Raw genomic sequence first — 19818 nt, 5'->3', positions numbered from 1 at the left:
CGGACTTCCTTTCGTCCCAGCTACCTTTGCATGTTTGATGGAATGTGTGTTGCATGGCCTGCATTAAAAGACACAGTTGTTCTACTTGAATAACATAATAGACAATACTCCAGAATTAATGCTCACCTACACTGACTCTATGAAGTGAGCGGGCAACTGAAGGAAGCCAAACTTGGGCCTAAACAATCCAAGTGTGAGTCGTTCCAGTCACAGGTAGGCTATTTGGGCTACATGGTCATTGCTGAAGGGCTAGTGGGTGGCTACTGACCTTGAGAGAACAATACTGGTCTAATAATCGTCAACCAAATGGCTCAGGATGTTGCAAGGCTACCTGGGTACGGTATAGAATACTACCGTCAGTACAATCCGAACTTTGCTGCCGAAGCATAGCCTTAACACCGACTAAAAAGAAACAGCAAGGAAAAGTGAACATTGGAAAGAAAAGAACTGTCAACCAACAAAAAGCTGAGAAAACACATTTCCTTGGCACCTGTTTGGAACTACCTCCGTCCAAGCCAGTCACAAATTTCGAACACAGATTTAAAAAGATGTGGATTAGTTGCAACGTTATTTCAAATGCGAGATACCGTCAAAAGAGTAATTTCATGCTTCAGGAAAACTCTGAAACCCTCAGAAAGAAATTATTGTGCTATATGGAAGGAACTGGAGATCATGATCAACACAGTGGAACACTTCCAATCTTACCTTCATAAACTACAGTTCCTGTTTAGCACTAACCACGTCTCACTCTGCTGGCTATGAAGAAACAAAGATCTTTTAAATCAGATAGATGGATGGAAATCTTACCTGAGATTTAGCATACTGTGAAACAACTAACCAGGCTACAACATGAAATCGCTAATGGACTTAACTTACAGACATGCAAAGATTGCCGGCAATCTGAAATTGTTGAGTTGAGGGTTGGTAGATCAACCAGGACGAAACACGCCACGGAGGGCAAAGTCTTGTCAAGTAGATTTGAGGGAAGCATAACAGCCATGTCAGGGATAGCCATTAGTGAACACAAGGTAATCATTGGCATCGCAGTAGGATGCAATCATTTGCAGTGGGAGTGGGCCAACCCATTCTTGCTCTGGCAGTCAGAGGTTGAACTTGGAATTCTGTGACAAAACTTGGGTAAATACTTGAAGTGACGCTAACAAGGAGCTGGCCTAGATGCAGGCTACATTCTGAAGATTCCTGGCCAAGATGTACCAACCACTCTTTCGAGTAGAAGAACTGACAAAGGCTTAGCTAGCACTATTATACCAAAACTCTGCCAGCTAGACAAAATCTGGTCAATTTGTTGATTTTGACTGGGCGAACTGCTGGCAACCTGGACACCCCCTCACAGTTGGCTTCGATGTTGAGCAGTTGGTCCATTGGCTATCAGAGAGACCATTGTGGGGCAAGCACATTTTTTTAGATAGGAAAGATGATCAGCTGCCTCTGCCAATAATGGTACTGCCCCAAAATGACGGCAACAGTAAAAATATTGATCAAGAGCTGTAAGATATGCCAAGCATCAAATCATAGAAAAACAAAGACCACTGGTAGAAAAAAGAGACTAGATGTGAAATGCCCCTGAACAATTTTTGCCATAATCTTGGTGAGACTACTGGCAATGATGCTAAGAGGGAGCTATTAGACACTGGTATTGACTGACCACTTCATCAGATAGAAGGATGCTTTGGTCCTTCTGAAAAACATGACACCAGTGTTGGTAAGCACTCTAGAGAAGAAAGCTTTCTGTTAAATGAGCGTGCTGGATCAGATCTACATAGACCTAGGGGCACGGTTTAAGAGTCATCTAATGACTGAGCTAAGCAAGCTCTGGTGAGTTAAGAAGACACATACCATCTCTTGTTATCCACAAGATAATGAAGTGATGGATCATAATAACAAGCAACTAGAAAACTCACTTTGAGCACTGTTGCTGACAGGAGGCTATGATGAATGGGTCATGCTGATTTTCTGAATTCATGCGCTTCTGTTGATGAAGGCTCACAGAGTTGCGCCCCGCTTGGCAAAGCGAGATAGACAGCCAACTGTTTGATCAATTGAAGTATTGTCCCCCTACAAACTGAGACAAAACCAACACATAATAATGTGGTAGAGACACCCAAGCGGCTGGAAGAACTGTATGCCATTCTCCAAAAAAACAGATAGCCAATAAGCAGGCAAATCTTGAGGAGTTTCTCCAACATGCTGCAAGGGAATGGATGTGTTTAGTGAAAAAAGATGGAGAAGAGAAGACAACCTAAAGTTACAAGCGAAGCTCTTTGAACTATATCATTTCATAAGAGCCTGGCCTATTACATGTGTCTGATAGAGTGTCAGAGATAGTTTTTATTCAGGGCGAGATCTGTTTAAAGCCATATCACGCTTGTTAGAAAATGTTTGGCTGGGCAGAGCCATCATTGAGTTTCGCCGATGCCCCAACATCGAGAGAGGAAAAGCCAAAAAGAATAAAAAAGTGGAAGAGCTGGAGACAGAGCTAAAATTGACCAAACTGAGATTCGAGGCTATGGAAAGCTTGAAGTTATTCAAGAGTTAAATATCAGCTGAAAAAACTTTGAAAAGGATTGAAACAAGCTCGGCTTGGCATTCCGATGCAGCCAGCCAGGCACCCGAGCCAAAAGAGAGCATCAACAGCAGTTGTTTGGTACAACCCTTGAACAGCTTGGACTACCCGGCCTTCTGACCAACATGGAGAATGATCATGCTTCCATGGTAACCACCAAGTTTGAGCAGCCTTTGTGCAAGAACACCAAAGTTGAGGGACGTGCCAAACTTGAGAGATAAGTAGGCTGAGCCATTTGCACTTGCACAACACAATGAGGTTGTGATGCCCAGAACGGTTATTGACACTTTTCAGCTTAACACTTTACATTAGTTCCAAAAAATTATCTTCCTGGCTCAACAATGTTAGACTATCAACTCTTTTGGAAAGATTTCGAGTCCGATAGAGCCACTGAAAGCAGGAGAAGAATGTTTGAGGTCTTGCTAGACTAGTATGTGGTGCCTGTGTCTGTAGGTCTGGCCGATGTTAGAGCATGACAGACTTGAATGAGGCAGGATACTGGTAGATGAGTTGGAGAAAATGTCTACTTAGCCAACCAAGAAGAACATTGTCAAAGTGGGAAACTTTGTTTGCGAGGCCTCCTTAATCAAAGGAACCAAGGCCATGCAGGAAAAGCCTGATACTTGTACACCTGTACTTTCCGCCACTACATTTTACAGCATTTTACTATTGTCATGTGTCCTCATCAATGGCAACATGTTTCATGTGACCAACAAATTATGTCACTTTTAAGGTGTGCATGGACATGGCAAGTAGGGAGTGCCACATATCTTGCTGATGAGGTAAAGTAGGGAAAGCTTCCAAAGACGAGAAGATGGCCTGTCAACCTTCTAATGAGCCGATGAATCCCGAATCTGACCACGGCTCGTCGGCACCGCAAAGATGCAAAAGTCAAGCCTGTCAGAGTGATCATGTATAAGACCAAAGGAGTGCACCGATCCAAAAAACCATTATGGTCACTAGAGCCAAAGCCGACTTGGCGATCCAGGTTTGCTTATTCACAACTGAGCCAGTCTAAATCTGGCGAGTGGCCAAACTGGTTTGTGGACAGTCCAACCACCAAAACATTAAGACGAACAGAGGAGACCCAGGCATAGCCGAAAACGTGTTTGATAGGTTACTCGGATGCCCATTTGCAGACAAACCCCACTACAACCGCCAGGCAGGAAAAGCAAGCTTGTCAACTACTAGAAGATAGGTGGCGCTAGCAAGCAATATGGACCCCTAGCTTAGCTTTAAACCCAAAGCATGAAAACTGTACCTTCATCAAAAGAAAAGTTTTTTGCTTAGACTATGAGCTCGACAGCACCGGCTCTGGTCTTAGGCAATTTCATTTTCTAATACCGAGTGAGTGGCCCCAGGGTCAGTTCAAGATCTTAACCGATAGTCAACAAGGCTATCAGTAATGTTTCCGGTCAACCGAGAGTTGGCTCAGAATTGGCCAACAACCGAGATGCGGAGCCAAGTCTAGTCTGGAGCCATATAAGACGCAACAAAAGTGACTGAAAGCAGAGCACTTTAAAGTCTCACACTGTGCAGCTCATTATATTTTGATGGAATATTTGGCTGCATCTTTATGAATATTTGTTGTGCAAATACATACTCTTATTGCCTTGCACTTCAGTAACTCGATTCTTTGCATGAAAGTTCCATAATTTGATCAGTTCCTATGCAGTAATTGGCCCAAAACATAAGGTGTAATATCAATAGATTTAGATTTTAGAGTTAGAAGTTTTTTGAAGTACGCATGCAGCTAAAACACTGAAGATTGAATTATTATAAGCTAACTTCTTATTTATTAATTTGAATGTTGCAGATTATGTAATTTGTAATAATATTGTTATGTATTATGTAATAAATTAGCCATATGTGATTACAGAGAAGTGATAGTGATCTTTGCTTATCATTTTACATGGAAACTAGTATCTTCTTTAGCTGCTCTCTTATCTGTTTATGTTGATGTCCTTAATTTATGTACACAACAGGTAGAATGGAGTATCAAAGTGCTGGTGCTGAAGTTGCTGCAAAGAATGCACAAGAGTTTGTATCTACTCTATCTCTTTTATATCAGAGACTGTTATTTATCTTGTTTAACTTATATATTAGGTGGAAATTACAAAGTGTAAAGAACTGACTTACCAGCTAGTAAACTGATCAACACTAGTACTTGATTAACATATTTGAAAACTCAACAATGTCACTGGTGAGTATTAAGTACAATCTTTAATATAATAAGGACTGTGTTCATCCACCTGCTTGAACACCTCGACCAGTCAGCGCCTTTCTGTTACTTTTGAACAATTGCGTAGATGATTATTCTCTGTGCTATATCGGCACATCTGATGATTGCTGCCGGGGCAGTCAACTAAACGGAGAGTTAATAAATAATCAACTATAGTATGTTAGGGAATGTCCCACATTATCATTTCATTAACTTCTTTTTATTCCATGGGTTTGCCATTTGCGCTTTAGTTGTCATGCTTCAAAAATAATTGGCAGCTTTGCTTTATTCAAGGTTGGTAGGTGTGTTTTTTGGGTATTCCTAACTAATATCACTAATTAACAAATCCAGGATATCGTCAACTTCTGACTCTGATCTTTCCATAATATGCAGGATAATTCAGGCTTAGTGTAAATTGCAACATACTGAATGGATTACTTGGCACATACTGTACTGTAAAGAACTATAGGCTCTTTTTCTTTAGAAGTGGTTTCTTATCTTTTCATATCAAAATGAGTAATACTGTAGTCATCTTGTCTTTATCTCTGCTTGATGATTGAGACAACACTCTGTCTTAGTAAAACTATTAAGCTCAGCGACAACATGCACAACATGAATCGGTTTTACCATTCACCTAGGTTATAATCTTTTTTTCTTGTTGTGTTTTGTTACGACAGCAACTCTTGCCAGGTTTGTGTTATTTTGTAGAGCTTCAGAGCCTCATACAAAACCAACAGCTGCTTAGTTTTACCGTAAACAGATTTCTCTTATTATAAACAGGTAAGTTTACTTAGGATTTTGTAAACTTTTCAACTCCTTTGAAGGTATCTTTGACTTGTTTAGGATTATTTGTTACTAAGGTTAGTGAATACTTGGCTTGCATAAAGCCTCGTGGTTGTAAAGTTAGAGGTATGGCAGGTTAGTTTCATGACTCAGTCATGGTCACAGCCTGTTTATACATGGGCCATGGATAGACAGCAAAATATCCCACTCCTAGTCTTTCTGCATTGCAGTCCCCAAAATCTTTAATATAGCATAAGGTTTATTGAAGCTTTGAAGGCATTTTATAATTATGTAATCAGCAGCATTTTTTGCAAACTGTAGTTAAATGGTTGTTTTGCTTTCATCTCATTATTTTTAACCAGCCATTTTCAACTGCAGGTTGCAGCAACTAACACAAGTAAACTTCATATGAGCAAAAGCCAAAAACCAATTGAACGAAAATATTTGCATTGCCGTTTTGAAATGTTATTTCAAACTCTTGTTAACATTCAAGCTGTCCACCATCTACTTATGGTATTATACACTATGTTAGTGTGGGAATGATGATGTCAAAATAGGTCAAAAATTGGCCTTTCAACTAAACCTTTAGTATCACTATATGATTAAATAAAATATGGTGGTTTCTCAACAAAAACATATTGGCATACAATAATTTTGTCACATAAAAATTGGCAACACACAAATAAGCAATGGCTTAACAAAACTTTCAATTACATACCATAGTTGGCATGAAAAACAGAAATTAGTTTTTAACTTTGCTTTCACATTTGTTTCAGAGTGAAATCTATGCTGTGGTCAGTCAAGCAACCAAAACTGATGTCAACAAGTTACCATAAATTTAAATGTTGTTATTTGTTTGTTTGTTTGTCATGTCAACTAACAACAATCTAAAAAAAACCATGTCTTTTCTTGTTGTATCCATTCAATAAAGTGATCTACTATTCCCCTCAATTTGTGAAACTGTCTTAGCTGATTAATAAAAATCTAAGAGCTTAGACTTACATCCCAAGTTAACACCTCTTGATATTCAAAATTAAAGTAATTTTATGTGCATGTAGTAACTTTTACATTTTTATGTAACTCCATGGGTAGACAGTTTATCTGATAGCGTGATATGGTAGAGCACAGTTACGAATAGTTGGAAGTGCCAAAGAGTTCAACTACTTTTCAATAAATTAGCAAAACATCATAAGTTGCAAAACCATCTATTTGGAATTAAAATATTCAATATTGCATTACTTTGCTAAATTTTATATGAATACAGCTTCACAACAACAGAGAAACCGATGATATACAGCCCCTCCAAAAATAACAACTGATAATAACGGTGACAATATTGGGCAACTATATTTATTTGACAGCAAAATGAAACCAACAGATCAGTAAAATAACCACTATTGTTCATAATATTTGTAAATTTACAAGGGGCTTAATTCAGCATATTTGTTTGTTCGGGTGCCGTCTTTGCTTTCATCCCAACAGAGCTCGATCATTAAGCCCCGCCCATATGATGCCCGTCGCCTATTATTGGGGAGGGGGGCTGTATATCATTGTAGCGACAGACGTGTGTGACTAAATCTAAGCCAAGTAAATGTCTTTCCAGTAGGAGTCATCAACAATACAATACCATTCCTTTTAAATTCCAATAAATTTGTTTATTTTGTTTATTTTATTATTCCCAGGTAGGCTATGGTAGGTCAAATGTCTAGACAATTAAAATCTGAATGAGTATTACTTGTCTTTTGTGCATAAAATTATGCATAACGACACTAAAATAAAAAAAATAGACTTCTTGTGTTTTGTCAAATGAGGTAACAGTGTTAAGGCACTTTTGAGCTTTTATTTTATACGCAAATCTAGTGGATAAATTAAGTTATGTCAAATACATAGAATTTTAAATATATCTATATAACACTGATTGTCTTGAAATCTTTCTTAAAACCATTGCACTGAAAAATGATATAGCTTGTAATACAAGTGCTTTATAAAGGATAGCTACATGTATGTGCAGAGCTCCAACTCATGGGATCCAGCTTGGTATGAACTTTAGACCAATTGTTTTGGCTCAAACAATTGCATTATCTCATGTAGGAATAGCTTCTACATTCTTGCTCTGTTTGGTCAGACAAAGAGACCAGTATTGAGAAAGACTAGTATGATCAATCATTAAATTTTTAATGAACAGTTTCTGATAGAAATGTAACCTTTTTTATACACATACTTCTATACATAAATTGTTATTATTAACTGAACATATTTGGCCTTATTATTTTGACTTCTCAGTTTGTATTAATTATATCATTACCAAATCATCTTTTACCGTAATCGTAGCAAAACAGACTTAATTTGGCTATTACTTGCTAATTATTTCACATTTATATCTGAACCCTTTTATAGTTGTTTTATTTTTGGTAATTTATTTGTCCTGCACAAAACAGTTTTTTTCTGATACAAAGTTTAACACTTACAGTTGTTTGACAAAGTTTAAAAACCTTCACAGTTCTTTTTTGTTTTAATTTATTCAAACTGCACTAAACACTTTTTTTATGATGTGAAGTTAAAAGTTAGAATGGTAACTGCTGTTATATGTCGAAGAGAAATTTTTTTCACAGAGACCTATTTACCTAATATACACATATCTATGCAAAACTGATTGTTCTGCAATCTTGCTTAAATCCACTGCACCAAAAATGATATAGCTTGCAATACAAGAGTTTTACAAAAGATATCCACATGTATGTACCGAGCTCAAAATCATGGCATTCGGCTTGGTATAAGCTTTGTAACGCTCGGATGTTAGGCATGTCTACTAACCACACTAATCCAACTATCTTCCGGAATTGCAGTATAAACGTTCCTTTATTAAAAGCAGTGTTTTGTGATGGTAAAATGTTCTCACATGTGAAGATAGCTATAAAAATGGACAATCTATTTAAATTGTTTGCAATCTATTCAATTTAAAAAAATGGCCACTCAATGCCATTTTGGTTTCAGTTTGCAAGGTTAGAATACTTGTTTTTCATATACACGCGCAAAAATCTATCTGATTGGAAACTCAGAGATGCGCTTTCACACGCGTTAGGGAAAATAATGACAATTGCCCTTAATGGACATGCCTATTGATTGTTGCCATGAAAGCTGTTGTCATTGGTGAGTAATAAAAATGCATCATTAAACATTTTCATTTACCGAGTTATACTTGTAATATTAAACTTGCGATACCAGCACTTGACTCTCTACGCCAATGCAACTGCCTTCCAGTTTTGGGGCAAAAGTTTACTACAATAAAAGCGATGCTCCGCAACATTGAAATGGCTCCCATAAAATAAAGGTTATGCAAAAATAGAGTGAGAGCTCCACTTTTAATCTAAGGTTCATTTAATGTAAAAAGCTGACTTAGTTCCAGCTATACCAGTCTCAATTGGTCTCAACTGTCAATCCTAGAGCTTTTGCCTTTAGTATAAATCGATGAATAGTCTATAGAAAATATCTATAAATAGTATATAATCTACGTGATTAGACAACCAAGAGTCTGAAGACGGATGAGTTATGAGAACAGATTGCTAGGGCTCCACATGTTATCTATGAGATTCTATCATTGGATTACCCGATGAACCGATGCCATGCCGATGCCCGATGATGCCGATGAGCATGTTCATGGATTGTTGTTGTCAATGCAGTGTAGGAATTTGCTTTGAACATAAAAAAATTTCAGAGCAACTGCTGACTTACCTTTAGTATGCATGTAACTTCAAGTTACTGAAAATAACGATGAAAAGTTTGTGCTCTTGATAAGAAAAAGGAATACAAATAGACTATTAATCACTCATTTGCTGCACATCATCGTCATTTATAAGAGCTTTAATTTTTTGCTAAAAGTTATTCTTAATAAACTAAGGTCACGACATGCTTTAGTTTGGTAGTCCGGGTATTAATAAGTAAGATTTTAGCAATGGATAAGAACTTTGAGAAGTATCAGAGAACATACTTTTATTACATGCATCTCAAACCTTTACCATGTCTAGTACTTCTGCAACTTAACAAATATTCTCCACAAGAACTTCAATTTAATATTTACTATAACAAGAGCAGTGCGGATCCATTTGTTTGAAACTTTGCTGAAAGGCTAGAAAAATAAAGCAACACATGGGATTCAAACTCTAATACTCTGATTGATAGGCACACACACTTTCAAATGCACCACTCAACCACTATCCTGCCTGAAGAAATAATTACGTAAATACCAATAACACATAATGATATCTCACGGCACACGGGACTGGTGGCATACTATAGTGTCAATTATTTGGCAAGCCATTTTAAAGCTTTCAATTTTAAAATGGTTTTATGTGACAACTGGTTAGATCTGAAGATGAAATTATTTCAAGATTCTCATTGCTTCTTGTATTTTCTGGATTGCTTATTGACTTAAAATAAGACAGGTCCCTCCTCATTCAGTTGTAAACATAATAAACATAACCGTGCAAATTACTATCCTAAGCAAGCGGAAGGGTGTTTGCTTATTTTTAGTTTAATTAGTTTTAATAAACTTAAGCACACTAATGGTAAAACCACAAGATTGTTTGATCGCTAAACTAAAACCTATGAGCAAAACAAGCTAAACTAAAATGATTAGCTCTGCAGCAAATTTAATATTGGCATACTTGCAACAGCATCAGACCCATACAAATTTGCAGTCTTTCACTCTGGAAAGTTACTAGCAACAACGATGAAAGGTTTGTGCTGTTTAAAGTAAAAAAAGTTATATGTGCAGATCAAGAGCCTCCTTTTTCAATCATTAAAGATATCTTCAAACTTTGGTTAGAATTTGCTCTTAATGAACTATGGTCATTACATGTTTCAGTGCATACAAACTGCCATATTTAAATCAAAGTTCACATGAAATAATGCAATGGAAGTGATGCAATGATATTATATTGCTTTCAGCAAACTTCTTGTACAGTAGTTGTGGGTTTAATCACCATCACTTAGAAAGTGATATGGACAGAAGTTGTAACTGAAACACAAATGAATCAACCAACAACAACAAACTCGACCGTGACTGCTGATTTGACTGTTTGTCCCATTGTTGGATTAGTTATCGAGGATTAGTGCTCATCGTAGTTGTAGTCATCTTCACTTCCTACAGCTGAAGGAAAGGTAAAGTTCGTGTCATGGCAACCATCATGTATCCGTCTTTGTGTTGTTTGAACAAAATACTGCCTATCATTAAATTTGCGTTGTGAAATGCAGGTATATAACTGGTAACCTACATGTATATAACTTGTAATAATTAATCATTTGTATGCTGATAACAAATTGTTGTAATAATTTGACTTGAAATATTAGATGAAAGGGTGCTGTATTTTGGTTTGTGAGACTTGGTATGTGCATGAGAATACAAACTGGGACAGCATCATTAGGCTCTATGTGGTAGAGGAGTAAACTGTATGGAGTAAACGATGGGCTAAATCATGTGTTAAAATTTATTTTAGCGTTGCAAGCGTTTTATATGTGGTCCCATAATATTTATGATATTTCCATTGAATAAAGATTTTCTAAGATTTAATCCAGCAATTTTTAACAGCTTACACATTTACATCAGGATATTTGAGTTTATAAAAACAAAAAAAGTCAAGAATTCTAAACTATTCTGTCTAAAAATGGCATGTCCTTTTGTGCTTAGACAAGTTCATGGCTAATTGACATGTGGCATTAAACTAGGCACTAACAGAAAACCTATGAAAGGTTACATACAATATGTTGTCAACAGCACTCTCACATAATAGAAAGGCATGTTCTGAGAACTAAAAGTAATAAATACACAATATAGTCACTAGAAACAGTATAAACACAACATGAATGTATTAATTGGCAAAAGCTTTAGTAACTAGTAACTATTTAGAACATATACTTGGACTATTCTGAAATGCAACCACAGATATAAATAAGTTTTACTAACATGCAAATTGACAAAATTTGTCAATTGCATAAAAATGTCCATAATTTTTGGCAAATGGCATCTTTTGTTTTTTTTTTCTATATCAACTTTGATCCAAGAGGTCCTGTGTATATATACATGGTATGTAGCGAATTTTTGTGTTTGCTTCTGATCAGTATAGCAGATGACTACACTTGCAAACACTGATATGTGGGATCTATTATAAGTTGACTGATCTTACCAAGTCTGATTATATAGATATGGCTGTATTGGCGTACTGCATATTTTGACCAATGACTCGGTAACACTTGTGATTAGTTGTTGTAATGGAGGTCGTCAGGAACTATTCTTCAGCTGTGCGCAGGTTTTTTTAATATCCACTATGTAAGCTTGCTGTGCATAAGTCTCTCGTTATCTGTTAAGCACCTCAAGGTTTACAACACAAACAAAAGGATCAATATTTGTCATGCCATATAAAAACCCACCTTACCACCGCTGTGAACGGGACCAAAGCATACTTCATTGGTACCCCCTTTTGGTATCGAGAATTTTACTCGTTTGTATGCACAAATAACTAGTCATAAATAGACTTCTTCTGTATTTGAGCTATGAATGATAGTTTGTTGTGTTTGATGTACTTACTGTATAGTGGCACCTATGTACGTTTTGCTTCGAAGTTTTACGATCAACGAAATAAACGTATACATCCACATTTCAAGCATGAGTCATTGTCAATTGGGAATTTATGTTGAATATGTAATAGTTGTTGACATTGGCCACAGTTATTATCTTCTATTTGTATATAGCTCTTTTTTCATATTGACTTACTCATCTGTTATGTAATTCTTACGTAATAGTCCTTTTACTCTCTTGTCTCACTTATGTAGTAACCCAGTTGCTGTTTAGCTTTCAAGTATACAAGAATAACAGGTTGTGGGCCTAGACAGGAAAAAGAAGAAGCTGTGCACGAGTTTGATATGATCGGCTATTATACTGGACAAATAGAAGATAAGGACGGTCAACTATTATACTGACTGACCAACGACTGGTGAACCAGGAGTTAAACAATTGATATCAGGAACAGTAAAACAAGGACTACTGAACCAGAACGTAGATTCCATCTCTCATTCTAAAATGAACGGTGATAAATGGACAATAGAAAAGTTGGACAGTCAGATTTAACAGACATAGAAGTTTCAGATGAAACACATTTTGCTGGTAAAGGATCTATACGATAGCGCTGATCAAGCACTGAAAACTGCTTTTAAATTCAGGCATCGTAAGGCTTTCTCAATAATTGCTCTGTCTGTAAGTTCTAATCTTCTCTATTTAATAACAGACACAGAAGCACCTGATGTAGCATGGAAGCAGATTCAAAACCATTTTGAACGCAATACACTAGCAAACAAGATATTTCTTGAGAAACAATATTTCATAACAGTAATGAAGGAGGGTACACCTGTAGAACAGCACTTGAAACACATGAAATGACTTACTGATAAACTCGCCGCTATCGATGCAACAATTTCTGAAAAAGATGAAGTAGTCACGCTCTTAGGCAGCCTTCCAAACAGCTATGCTCATTTTGCAACAGCATTAGAAGCAAGAGTAGACAACTTGAGTCTTGAGTTTTCTCAGCAGTCATTGATAAATGAAGAGTTGAAACGTAATGAGCAAAACTCAGATGATTCTGTCTGTCACTGCATCTGAAGATATGCACTGGCAGAACTAGTTCTGGTACTGGTTCTAGGCTGCATGTCAAGAAAACAGCCTAGAACCAAAAACCTATTATCTGCTACAACTGTAATTAGCCTGGGCACAAGTCACCAGAATGCTCAAAGGACAGACGCCGACAGAATGCCCAGTTAGTAAGTGAATGTAGAAAAACTGTATGTGAAAGTGACAATGGCTGTGTAGGCAATGCATTTACATTTATCGCTCATCATGGCAGCACATTTTCATTGCACAGTAGCTCATCCTGGCTAATTGACATTGGAGCATCGTGTCATATGACACCTAACATGGAAAGTTTTAATAGCTACAAGAAGCTAGAGCTGATGAAAATGGTCAGCCTAAGTGATGGTCGAAGAGTTGAAGCTGTGGGAGTTGGTAGTGTAAAAGTGATGCTAAAGCTCAATCGTAGAGTTCAATGTGCAGCTGTATTTTACAATGTACTTCATGTCCCTCAGCTAGCTACCAATTTATTTTTAGTTTGAGCTGCCACTCAGAAAAGCTACATTGTCCAGTTCGGCCATACTCGATGTTGGATTAAAGATGCTAGTGGTCGAGTGAGGGCAATGGGATCACTAGCTAATAAGCTGTTCAGTCTATACTGTGTACAACCTGAAACTCAATATGCAAACACTGCTTGCGCAGAGATTTGGCATCAACGTCTAGTACATGTGAATAACTCTACTCTGAAAAAACTGAGCAAAGGAAATATAGTCTGTGCTACAAGCTTACCTGCAATGGATAGTTCCTCCTGTGAAGGCTGTGCTGAAGGGAAAATGACTTGTAAACCCTTCAATCCTGTGGGAGATATCAAGGCTACCCGTAAGCTAGAACTAGTACATTCTGACATTTGTACAGTGGAAACAGAATCAATTGGAGGTAGCAAATACTTTTTTACTTTTTTAGATGATCTTTTTAGATGCCGTGCTGTGTATTTTCTTAGAAACAAATGTGAGGTACCTGAGAAGTTCAAAGAGTTTGAAGCATACACAGCCCACCAATCTGGAGAAACCATTCAAACACTGAGATCAGATAGAGGTGGTGAATACTTGTATCAAGAATTTTCGGACTACTTGAAATCTAAGGGTAATCATCATGAACTCACATCAGCTTACTCACCAGAACAAAATGGTGTTGCTGAGCAGATGCACAGAATTTTGTGTGAAGCAGCACGTTCAATGTCGTGCTATGCTAAATTGTCAAAGCAATACTGGGCTGAGGCCATTTCTACTGCTGCCTACGTTAGAAATCGGGTTCCCACTTCCTCAAACAAGAATGATCTCACACCGTATGAGAAGTGGTATGAATGCAAACCCAACATAAACAATCTAGGGGTGTTTGGATGTATTGCTTATGCTTATGTTCTAGATCAACTTCAACAGAAAATTGACAACAAGTGCCAGAAGCTAAGGTTTATAGGATACAGCAAACAGTCAAAGGCATACCGCCTGCTTGATGAATCGACAGGTAAAGTCACTACTAGGGGAGACGTGGTATTTGATGAAACGAACTTTACAAACACCATTAAACCATCATATGACCAAAATAAAAAGCAGAAATCGATTGTTGTTGAACATTCAGTAAATGAACAGACAACTCCTAATTTCTCTGGGCGATGCATTGATGAAGGGCAACAGCAACGCTTGTCTGCTCGCCGATGTAGACCTCTGGTTTGCTATCAAATTGATGAGTATGTAAGCCAGCTCAACATGTCAAAACTATGTGGGAGTGCTGAATATGTACTAGTTGTTGACATTGACCACAGTCATTATCTTGTATTTGTATATAGCTGTTGTCAGATTCTTTGTTCATATTGACTTACTCATCTGTTATGCAATTATTATGTAATAATCCTTTTACTCTCTTGTCTCACTTATGTAGTAACCCAGTTGCTGTTTGGCTTTCAAATATGCAAGAATAACAATTCATAGAAGACAATTCATTCGTAAGAGTAAAACTCCACTTATGCAACTCTGTGGGGAGCAGAACAATTGACAACATTGTGAGCTTGAACGGCAGTTACAGACGAGTCACCCAACACAATCGGACGCAGAACAGCTTCGCCTATTGATGTTACGACAACCAGGCACATGCCAAACTCTACTCAGCTAGCCAAGAGAACACTGAGGCCAGAAAGAAAAACGTGGAGACAAGAAAACAACTGGACGAACGAAATGCTCTAGCAGCAGTGAGCATGGTATATCCCTGTATACATTTCAGTGCCTCAGCCTTGACATATGTTTTCAGATAGGAGAACTTCTGTGCCAGGGAATTGTCCTTTTCTTTAATTGAGAATCTATACAAGACGTAATAGTAAAACTCTACTTAACAAAATCTGTAAAAAGCAGTACCATTGACAACATTGTGCACTTAGACGGCATTTTCAGACCAGCCACCCAAAACATTATCTGAAGGTGAACAGCCTTGCTTATTGATGTTACGGCAACCAAGCACATGCTAAACACGACTCAGCTAGCCATTAAACACAATTCCTTCTCATGTAGCCAACTCAAGTACACAAAACAAATAATATACAAAATTCAACTAAACCAGCCCTGTTTGCAACAATGGACAAATTGTTTATAGACAGTATTTCAAAACGAATTGCCCTGAATCTTAGAGCTGACTTTCAGCGAAACCGACTGAACTCCACAAGTAAAAAGGCAACATCAGTAAAGCGGCGTCAGAACTTCTACAATCAAAGGTTTGCTCCATCACCGCAATCAAATTCACCGCAATTCCCCGTGAGTGGTTAAAACAGAAGCTATGTTACAATGAAAAAAGCTGCCCCTTCAATGAAAAGTCGACTTGAGGCCAAAAGCTATGACAATCAACACACAACTAACACCTGCGTGCAAGTCAGCAAACATGTTTACGTTCAGGTGGACCTTTTGCAGGCTAGTCTACTTTTAGTCATGACAGGAAACACTGCCTCGATCTCCAAAATCCAATCAGCCAGCTACCCTACTTCTGGATGATATCATTATTCGTTATAAATTAGTTATTTATTTAAATAATGGATTTCACTTTTGGAAATTGTTTTCTCTGTCTATTGTCGATCTGGATATAATGTGTTATGTATAAGTGTGTTGTCAGCTAGTTATTCAATTCATTTATGACAATAAAACTCTGTTTTTTCAAAGTATATCTGAAACAAAAAGGAGAGTTTAATTTTGAATAGCACAAAAATTTGTTTTGACACTGCATTATACTTGCGCATGGCTTAGTCTACCAACATGTCTAGGGTAGCACAACCTATACTTACCTGGCACAGGGACATCCATAATCAGGAAGGTGGATTCCTCAGGAAGAGGCTTTACTATTGCACTTCGGTTTGGTTGATGCCTGCGATTATCCCAAATGTGGGTAACTCGGGTGCTTAATTTTTGGTAGTGGGGAACTGCGTTCGCGCTATCCCCTAAAATTGTAATGGCAGAAATCTACAGATAGTTACTTGACATATATAGCTGTATACAGTATAGCCGAATTATCAACAGGTCAGCTATGCTGACAAATCAGATCTCAGCCTGTGCCAAACATAACGATATTTTAACGTTTAAACCTGTTAAAATACTATATACGCTCTATAAAGGGCTGATACAGTAGTGTTCCGGAAAAATATTTCGTTTTTCATTAAAGTTCTTCAAGTTCAGATTAAAAACCACATTTTGGATTAATAAAATAAAACAATGTATATGATTAAGATTTTTAATGAGACTACAGTTCCGATAATTGAGTTGATCAATATTCTCAGGTACTCCTTCAGTAAAATCGTAGCAAACACTACAGAAACAACAAAAAGGTTAATTGATATTTATGTTACTTGTCAATTGGGTTGCATTCAATTGAATGGTGGAGCTTTTGACAACACTTCTTTTATAATCTATTTGAAGCAGCACTCAAAAACAGGCAGCATTGAAGTTGAAGTTTTGCAATATTTATGAAACTATGATCTGAAACTGTAATCATCTACAGTTGAAAAGCAACGCAAGAAACCAGTAATGACCCCAAACAGCGACTCATCATGGTTGTGAGGTTATCCGATGTCGACTTTGTGATGAAGTACACAAGGCTGAGTGTAGATATTGGTCATTGTTGATTGTTTTGTATTGTCGAAAGTGTGATTAGGTAATTATTACATGTTATTCGATGTTGTTTCAAGTGTTTAAATCATTGTTACTTTGGTGTTGATTTTTATATTTTAATTATGTTAGGATTATCTTATATTAGCCAGTACCAAAAGTTTAATTTATATCGCCATTTTTCCGGTATAAACCAGTTGATTTATTTAATGGATTTCATATTTTAAAATTGTTTCCCCTGTCTATTGTCAATCTGGATTGATTGTTTTATGCATCAGTGTGTTGTCAGTTAGCTATTCAAGTCATTTATAACAAACAACTCTGTTTTTTCAAAGAATATTTGAAACAAAAAACAAAGTTTAATTTCGAATAGCATAAAAATATGGTTTGGCACCGCATTATACTTTCGCATGTCTTAGTCAACTAACATGTCTAAGGTATCATAACTCATACTTACCTGGCGCAAGGATATCCATGATCAAGAAGGTGGATTCCTCAGGAAGAGGCCTTACCATTGCACTTTGGTTTGGTTGACGCCTGCGATTATCCCAAATGTGGGTAACTCGGGTGCATAACTTTTGGTAGTGGGGGACTGCGTTCGCGCTATCCCCTAAAAATATGATGACAAAAGTCTACAGATAGTTTTCTGACAGCTATAGCTGTAAACAGTATAGCCGCTTTGTCAAACAGTCAGCTGCGCTGACAAATCAGAATTCAGCCGGTGCAAAATATAACGATATTTCTATGTTTAAACCTATTAAAACTCTATATACGCTATAAAAAAGGGCTGATACAGTAGTGTTCCTGAAAATTATTTTTCATTTTTCATTAAAGTTCCTTAAGTTCAGATTAAAAACCACATTTTGAAACAATAAAAAAAAACAATGGATATGATTACGACTTTTAATGAGACTATAGTTTTGATGATTGAGATGGTCGATCTTCCCAGGTACTCCTTTAGTAAAATCGTAGCAAACACTACAGCAATAACAAAAAAGTTAATTGATATTCATGTTATTGTGACAATATTAGAACTAGTTTGTGGACGCCTTTTGACTGATCATTTTGTATTAAGGATTCAAATAGGTTGAAAAGTTTTGAAATGGCTAGCTTCTGTAGGTAGTGTTCAATTGAAGCGAGGCCGTTTTCACAACACTTCTTCTATAATGGTTCTTTATTAGAAGCAGCGTTCATAAACAGGCAGCAATCAAATTGAAAGTTGACAATATTTACAGAACTATGAACTGCAACTGTTATAATTGACAGTTGAAAAGCAACACAAGAAAACATTAATGACCCTAAACAACCGACTCACCATGGTTCTAAAGTTATCTGATGTCGACTTTGTGATGAAACAAACACGGATGAGTGTAGACGTTTGTCATTGGTGATTGTTTTGTATTGTCGAAAATTTGACTAAGTTATTATAAGATGTTATTCGATGTTGATTCATGTGTTTATTCCATTGTTACTTTGAAGTTGTTTGTTATATTTTAATTATATTAGAAATATCTAATATTGGCGAATGCCCAAAGTTAAATTTAAACCGTCATTTTTTCATTTTAAACTAGTTATTTATTTAATGGATTTCATATTTTAAAATCGTTTCCCCTGTTTATTGTCAATCCGCAAATATTGTTTTATGTATAAGCGTGTTTTCATCTAGGTATTCAATTAATTCATAACAAATTATTCAGTTTTTTCAAAGTATATTTGAAACAATAAACAAAGTTTAATTTCGGAAAGCGTAAAAATTTGTTTTGACACTGCATTATACCAATGATATACAGCCCCAATGATATACAGATTTGGGCTGTATATCATTGATTATACTTGCGCATGGCTTAGTCTACTAACATGTCTAGGGTAGCACAACTCATACTTACCTGGCACAGGGATATCCATGATCAAGAAGGTGGATTCCTCAGGAAGAGGCCTTACCATTGCACTTCGGTTTGGTTGACGCCTGCGATTATCCCAAATGTGGGTAACTCGGGTGCATAATTTTTGGTAGTGGGGGACTGCGTTCGCGCTATCCCCTAAAAATATAATGACAAAAATCTACAGATTGTTTTCTGACAGCTATAGCTGTAAACAGTATAGCCGCTTTGTCAACAGGTCAGCTGCGCTGACAAATCAGATTTCGGCCGGTGCAAAATATAACGATATTTTCATGTTGAAACCTATTAAAATTCTATATACGCTATAAAAAAGGGCTGATACAGTAGTGTTCCTGAAAATTATTTTTCATTTTTCATTAAGGTTCCTTAAGTTCAGATGAAAAACCACATTTTGAAATAATAAAATAAAACAATGGATATGATTAAGACGTTTAACGAGACTATAATATTGATGATTGAGATAATCGATCTTCCTAGGTATTCCTTTAGTAGCAAACACTACAGCAATAACAAAAAAAGTTAATTGATATTCATATTATTGTGACAATATTACAACTAATTTGTAGACCCCTTTC

The 19818-nt window shown here is 36.8% G+C and overlaps 3 non-coding genes across 3 annotated transcripts; all 3 read left to right on the top strand.

Annotated features, from left to right (window-relative positions):
- Positions 1–16517: 16517 nt before the first annotated feature.
- Positions 16518–16681, top strand: LOC137397823 (U1 spliceosomal RNA). The gene has a single exon (XR_010978871.1). It is a non-coding gene; the product is annotated as a U1 spliceosomal RNA (small nuclear RNA).
- Positions 16682–17791: 1110 nt separating this feature from the next.
- On the top strand, positions 17792–17955 carry LOC137397779 (U1 spliceosomal RNA). Its single transcript, XR_010978829.1, has one exon. It is a non-coding gene; the product is annotated as a U1 spliceosomal RNA (small nuclear RNA).
- A 1265-nt stretch (positions 17956–19220) lies between these two features.
- On the top strand, positions 19221–19384 carry LOC137397676 (U1 spliceosomal RNA). Its single transcript, XR_010978730.1, has one exon. It is a non-coding gene; the product is annotated as a U1 spliceosomal RNA (small nuclear RNA).
- Positions 19385–19818: the final 434 nt, after the last annotated feature.

This window comes from Watersipora subatra, chromosome 5 (genome assembly GCF_963576615.1).
Source record: "Watersipora subatra chromosome 5, tzWatSuba1.1, whole genome shotgun sequence".
NCBI lineage: Eukaryota > Metazoa > Bryozoa > Gymnolaemata > Cheilostomatida > Watersiporidae > Watersipora > Watersipora subatra.
This window is presented reverse-complemented; position numbering and strand designations above follow the sequence as displayed.